The sequence below is a fragment of the Halichondria panicea genome, chromosome 6 (assembly GCF_963675165.1).
Source record: "Halichondria panicea chromosome 6, odHalPani1.1, whole genome shotgun sequence".
Lineage (NCBI taxonomy): Eukaryota > Metazoa > Porifera > Demospongiae > Suberitida > Halichondriidae > Halichondria > Halichondria panicea.
The window spans coordinates 1,851,382-1,858,935 of NC_087382.1; the positions used below are offsets into that span (position 1 = coordinate 1,851,382).

Genomic DNA, 7,554 nt, shown 5'->3' on the forward strand with positions numbered 1-7,554 from the left:
ACTTTAATGATTGCCACTGTGGCTCTGCTATCTCTCGTGGCCCTGGCCTCTTCTGCTCCTTATCGCTCTTATTATCAGGAGAAAGATGCTCAGAAGTAGTAACAGCATGACTATATATAAATATTACGATCAGCTGAAGGATGCCCTGGAGCAAAGCAATGGTAATTTCACCAATACCATGCACTAGAAAGTGACACCATTATTAGAATAATTATGTTGTTTCGTATTCACTAATTACTTACGAATTTACTACAGTTGAGGAGGCTTGTCAGCAACGCGGTAATTATTACTATATATAAGACACAGATGCAGCAGAACGATGGCCCAAGCAACTACGTACATGTATTACTATAAGGCACAAATGCAGCAGAATGATCGCCCAAGCAACTATTACTATAAGACATAGATGCAGCAGGACGATCACCGCCCAAGCAACTATTACTATAAGACACAGATGCAGCAGGACGGTGGCCTAATTAAGCAACTATTACTATATAAGGCGCAGATGCAGCAGGACGGTGGCCCAAGCAACTATTACTATAAGACACAGATGCAGCAGGACGATCGCCCAAGCAACTATTACTATAAGACACAGATGCAGCAAGACGGTGGCCCAAGCAACTATTACTATAAGGCACAAATGCAGCAGGATGGTGGCCCAAGCTATAAGACACAGGTGCAGCAGGACGATCGCCCATTGCAAGCACTATTACTATAAGGCACAGATGCAGCAGGACGGTGGCCCAATTAAGCTATAAGACACAGATGCAGCAGAACGATCGCCCATGCAAGCAACTATTACTATAAGGCACAGATGCAACAAGATGAGCCAGGTAAGTACCTTCAACAACTCGACCATGCAGAATTCATAAGAATGTGACACTATGCATTAAGTTAAGTTTAAATTTATTATAGCCCATCACATAAGAATAATTTACTACAGCTGATTGGACACCAGCTGAGGTGCCCATGTAAGTACACCTTCCACCAACTAATGCATGAGTGCTGCTAAGGCCACTGTTAGTTGCATACTTGTTTCAGATCAACCTCCCTCCTCGGTTTTGCTCACCTCCTCAATTAAGTCATTATTGCTGATGTCAGCCATTATTTGAGGTCAAAGTCCTTTTTTTTGCTGACATTGCATTATTTTACCATGTGCCATGTGCAATTGTGCACCAAAAGCCAGTGCATAAAAAAAATTAAACTATCGTTCAGACTCTGTCCTTTTGTGTATTTTTGTCAGTTAAAAAAACAGGATATAACATCATCAAATAATGGGATAATGGGTAATGAAGACCTCCCTCCCCGCATCGGGGTCGAGCTAGATTCTCATCTGAAACTATATGCAACTAACAGTGGCCTAATATACATGAACATGACACTATTTAAATTGCATTTAAAAAAAACGCCTTCGTAGTTTCTCAACACCAACCACCTAAGTATATAGAATCAATTTCAGCTGCAGTATAATAGTAATGTACGGTGATCAACAATAATTTGCTGTTACATGAATGATCACTTTCTGCAGCTGACAGTCTACTGCTAGCAGCGCTGCAGTCCCTGATGGACAAGTGAGTAGACTTCTCTAGTTGCGTGATATGCTATTAGGCCAGGCAAAGTAGATTAGCCCTTTACTGGTAGTTGGGCAGAGTCCAACCAACGCTTCGCTCATGGTTGGGTATCAGTACATGTAGCAGTTTTGTTCCCACTGCAAGAAATTTGCAGCCCAATCAGATTGCTGCGTTCAAGTGGGAAACCTTACAGCTCAATTTAGCTGACAAGGCGAGCTGGGACACTGTATTTCTCTAGAGAATGCAGAAACAGCTCCTGCTAGATATCTAGGCTACTAGAAAAGAAGCATAGTCTATCTTAGCATCTATGAATGAAGCTTAAACAGTATGTATTAATTAATTAAAAGGACTTGTCTTTGTTTTAAGTTTTGTTGTGCTACCAATAAGATTAGATCATTAGTTTGGACAAAACCTGTGTTATGTATGCCTTCTTTGGTCTTCGAAAAGCTTCTCAGAAGCCTTGGGGTTGTCTTATAGCTGGCTGTACCTCTCCTTGTGCTAGATGTCTAACTATTATGAAAAAGTTTATTTCTGCCTGTACTAAATCTTATATTACAGGCTACAGTATTCTTCTACTTTCTCTAAGAGTCTGAGGTCTTTCTTGAATTCCAAAACAACTATAGCTAGATCCAGTCAGCTAGAATAGCCATCCAAATAGTTAATTGATTTCTTTATATCGCACCCCTGAGCCATGCGGTTGTCAGCCACTTAAAGATTAAACAATATTCATACTCTGTCTCAAGTACCGGTGGAACAAAACTGTTACGTGTACTGATACCCAACCCAGAGCGCAGCGTTGGTTGGACTCCGCCCAACTACTTTACTGGTCGAATTGTTGTAAGTTTTACAACAACAATCTGGGAGGGAACGTGTTATCAACTTGTGAATGTTGCATGATATTGGATTCTGTGGCAGATTGGATAGTATCATGAATCCGATTATCCTTTGAAGTTCTGCTGAGCTGTTCAATTAGGACACTTAAAACAAAAAAAAGGTTTAAAACAAGCTATACAGGATGTAGGACTGAGTAGTATCCATTGGTAGACCCTCTGGACTATCTTGGTAGCCATAGAATGTTTTCGAAGAGGAAGCAGCAAGCCATTTGTGTTACACAGGCACTTCACAAGTGTAAAGGCCACACATACTTCCATCGAGGCAGCAGCAAGGCATATGCGGTTGTCAGCCACTTAAAGATTAAACAATATTCATACTCTGTCTCAAGTACCGGTGGAACAAAACTGCTACGTGTACTGATACCCAACCCAGAGCGCAGCGTTGGTTGGACTACACAGGCACTTCACAAGTGTAAAGGCCACACATACTTCCATCGAGGCAGCAGCAAGGCATATGCGGTTGTCAGCCACTTAAAGATTAAACAATATTCATACTCTGTCTCAAGTACCGGTGGAACAAAACTGCTACGTGTACTGATACCCAACCCAGAGCGCAGCGTTGGTTGGACTCCTCGATGGTTAGTTTGTGCACAGCCATTGACCCACGCCCATCTCTACAAGCCATAGCCACTTCATTGGGGGCGGCGATAACATCAAGCTAATTTGGTGGGTTGGGCTCAGATTCAAACTAAAGTGATGGAACTGTTCCAGGTTCCTGCGATTGACCTGGAGGGTTAGTAGTTTCTCATCACCGCCCGCTTTACTTTTAACTTTCCGCCTCAAAAAGTTCACTATTATTATTTTTTAGGCCACAATTAATGAGCCACACCCATTATATTCCAGGGCGTGGTATAAATTAATGAGTTACACCCAGCCAAAATTAATTTCTGGTTTGTGTAATGAATATCATTATAATGTTGCAATTGCGCATGCGCAAGCGAGGTAACGATAGTGTGTTTGTGCATAGATAGAAGAGGGAGGGATTGGAAACGAACGACAATTTCAATGATATCCGTTGAAACACTCCTTGTCTTGTTACGTAATCACGTTCTGGCGGGATTGTAACAAAGATTTTCTCTGACTCAGTTCTTGCAGACGTTGTTAGAGTCTAACTTAGACTTCTGGGTTAGGCCAGATGTCCGTGGCTTAACTGTATTCATACCTGGTAAGTTAGAAACTTACTTCAGTAGAGTTGAAGCAGAATAATAGGCCAGTTTTGTAGGGTAAGGTGATAGTCAAAATTATGTCTCCCTCTAGCACATATGTAAAGCTGATTTGCAGTTTGTACCTGTGTCAAACTGTATACTTGGGTCCTAGTGCTTTGCGTAAGTATTACTTTTTGAATGATACAAGTGAAACTTTTGTACTATATCAATAAATAAAGTATTTCAGGAGTGTTTTTTGTCTCCTTTTTTCATCTCTAAAAAGGGCTAGTTGAATATATTCTGCTAATATACTGTTAGAGGAGTATTTGAAGTTTTGCATTGTCTTTGTTTGCACTTACAGAAATGCCGTGAAAATTTTGAATCGTCATTCACAAAAGAATGAATTTAGGATTACTGGTAAGCATGCTATACTGATTATTGCCCACACTATACTTTTATAACAATACCTGCAGTGAGGTCATTTGTGGAGATGGTTAGATATCTGTTCACAATACCTGGAGTCATCAGCAACAGGTTGTGCCAGGACCCCGTTAAATTGGCCAACAAAGACAGAGGGGTAAATCCAACGAGAACCCGAATGTTAGTGAATTTGCTAAGAACACAGGCTCTTCGGGTGATCAACAGCACATGTGCAACAATTAGAGGCAACTGCTGAAAGACAATAGAAGACGACCATTGCAGCTAGGTGATGAGAATAACCCCTTCCCAAAAGAAGGCAGCATAATGTATAGAGAAATCAATTGTTCACATGTTAATTCAATCACATTCACATGTTCAATTCTTAACTGTGATAAATAATTGTTCAATTCTATAAATTTAACTGTGCATGATAATTAAATGATGCTGCAGAGTGTCACGACTTCAATTCTGAGTAGAATTTCAGCCCGAACCATCACACTATGTTCAGAACCCTCCAACGAAATTAACTATCAACGCAGAAGCTGTGTTGAGGGCAACTGCTTCCTCTGGTGATGAAGCTTTGAATCTATGTACTCTCTGTCAAAACAGTCATAAAAGCTTCCTTAAACCTACCTGCATTTACATGAAAAGGAAAGAAAGTAAATGGAAAGTAATTAATTATTATTTATTATTAACAAACAGTTCAACATCACTTACTCTGAAATGGAGCCGGAGCACTACTTTCCATTGTACAGTGCAAATGTAGACCTGAGCTAGAAAGCCATTCTTGAGAACTAGAAAGCCATATACTCGAAATCAGCTGGCTGGAACACAATTTTTATTTTGAGGAAGTATAAGTAGTGATCACTTCCCTCTTTGATCTATGCTTCCGGCAGACAAGGAGTGTTCGGCACACGTGATTCGTTTCCAATCCCTCCCTTTTCTATCTATGGTTTGTGTGTGTGTGTGTCTGTCACTCTGTGTGTGTAGACTAGCTGCTACAGCTGCTCAAGGATGAATCAAGTGCAAGTAAGAGTTTCTATAGGCTTCTAGTCATGTTTTCTTGGATTTTAATTCGTGGATTTGCAAAATAATGCTTCGTTCTCAAGTTATGGCTAGTTTTGCTTACTTGGAATGCCATTGCAGCCTTTTCGGAAGAGCACGTAGTCAAACACTTGTTTACCGAGTGTTGCTACTCTACTTAGTAGTTAGCTCTGCACTAGAATGCTAGCTGCAAGAGTGAAAAGAGAGCTGCAAGGCTCTGCTGATGGCAGCCATTAATTTTAGACTTGAACTTTGGCATCACCGTTTTTAACAACAATCATGGTCGATCATTACCTACTCTTTAAGTTTGCATGCAGCTAGCTAGCCTCGATTCCAGGCCGCTCTTCCTCATTGTTTAGGCCTTGTGAAGGAGGCTAGCAGCTAGCCTCGATACCAGGCCGAGTTTTGTTCGCCTAACCGTTATAAAATTCAGCTATTAGTAGCTTATGTTATGTAGTTTGGCATCTCCACCGAGGCATCAGCACCTGCGGTGCTTTCATTTTATCCAGGTTTTATTTGTGCAGACAAGATTAATTTACCTAACCATAACCCTAACCAGGGCCTAATGCGCATCAGTGCGCAACAAGGATTGCGCGTGTTGTGTCTGCGGTTACATGTTGCGCATATAATTATAGTATATTTATAAGTAACTCTTGTGGTGCCCATAAAACTGCAAGAAGTGGGAGAAGTTACTTCAGCTAGCTAGCTAGGACTAATGGCCCCTAAGAAAAGAAATCGTGGGTTTGTGAGTAAGAGAGAGAGCAATGAACCCATCCTTCTGGAGGAGCCCTAATATTATATAAATGGAGGAACTGGGAAGACATTAGTGTGCCTCTGTGGAAAATGCACTGGCAAGTAAATTATTCGAATTATTCGTCTAGCCCTGCATGCCATACAATTGTATAATAATAAAAGAGCTGCTTGTTTACATACCTGGCTACATTGTTCGTTTGTCAAACGTAACCATTACCATATAGCTGCAAACTATTAGCATTCAATTACATTGCGTTAATTAATTAATCACGATAATATTATTGAGCAAACAAATTAACCAGATGACAGTGAGGCCCTCTAAGAGTTGCAAGCCTTTGGACGTTCATTTTGAACAGCAGAGCTCTCTCTGTCAAGCAATGGCCAGTACAACATCCTATGGAGATCAATTCCTGCCCAAGCCGCTGCCACTCAAAGAACAGCGCCCAGCAGAACTCCTACTAGGTTTATAGGTAGCTATAGTGTATTGAACAGTCCATGTAGTTTTAGATTCATTCATGCGTGCATTTACCCCCTTTACTGTGCATAAAATTATGCTTTGGAAATTTCGGCAATGACAGACTGAACTGCATGTATAAAGATAAAGCTGGATGTTTTCACTCGATAAGTCATCATCACTACTGCAATGATTCACAGAAAGATTAGATCGAATTTCATGTCAATTAGCCAAGCCTCTAGTTTGCAGCTGGTAACAACATGATGGCATCATTATTCACCACATTCACAGGTCTTGGATCGGAAGCTATTAGATCGAATTTCATGCCTGACTCAATTAGCCAAGACTCTAGTTTGCAGCTGGTAACAACATGGCATGTATTATCACTAGCCTCGATCCCAGGCCGAGTTTTCGCTTTTATAAAAGCGAAAACTCGGCCTGGGATCGAGGCTAGTATTATCACCACATTCATGCACAGGTCTTGGATCATGTTTCATTGGAAGCTTCCAGTTTACAACCATCCCATGCATGAGTAGTATATAATAACCCTTTCCCGGGCTATCGCAAGGAACCTGGAAAAGTTCTGTCACTTTTAGTTTGCATTTGTAAACCTTTTTTCAAGTGCCCTAATTGAACAGTTCAGCAGAACTTCAAGGATAGGGTAATCGCATTCATGACACCATCCATGCAATCTACCACAGAATCAAATATCATGCAACATGCATTGACTAGTTGATATATCACGCTCCCTTCCCTAGCTTTTTGTTGTACAATTTACAACAACTTGACCTGTAAAGGGGTAACCATGCACATGCATTATAGCATGACCATTATTAGCAAAAACAGAATTCCAAGTAAAAGCAGGCCACATGCACATGCATGCAGACTGCATGGATCCATGATAGTATACAATTGCATGCATTTGAATTTTATCCGCTTACTATAATAGTGTGTCTAACAGTGAAATGGTTCACACTTATGATTGAGTTACTTTACTGCGCACTTGCATGAATACCATTTTGAACAACTCTGGTATACAGTTTGATTTGCGATTTTGATCTGCATTTTGCAGAAACAATTGATAATTAGATCACTATAAATACGTACGTCCGCCTTTAATAATAAAAATATAGTATTAGGAGAATCCCACAACAATTAAGTTCAGCTTATATATATACCCATGAAATATAAAAGGATTTACTCGTGCATGCAGTGATTCACAGAAAAGATAAGATCCAATTTTATTGTCATTAGCCAAGCCTCCACTTTGCAGC

The 7,554-nt window shown here is 40.5% G+C and overlaps 2 long non-coding RNA genes across 2 annotated transcripts; one reads left to right on the plus strand and one right to left on the minus strand.

The window, feature by feature from the left end:
• Positions 1 to 451: 451 nt before the first annotated feature.
• On the plus strand, positions 452 to 4,445 carry LOC135337266 (uncharacterized). The gene is made up of 4 exons (XR_010395038.1): positions 452 to 833; positions 1,529 to 3,629; positions 3,971 to 4,026; positions 4,083 to 4,445. It is a non-coding gene; the product is annotated as an uncharacterized LOC135337266 (long non-coding RNA).
• LOC135337267 (uncharacterized) lies at positions 4,357 to 5,324 on the minus strand. Its single transcript, XR_010395039.1, has 2 exons — positions 4,747 to 5,324; positions 4,357 to 4,662 (listed from the first exon to the last, which is right to left on the minus strand). It is a non-coding gene; the product is annotated as an uncharacterized LOC135337267 (long non-coding RNA).
• Positions 5,325 to 7,554: the final 2,230 nt, after the last annotated feature.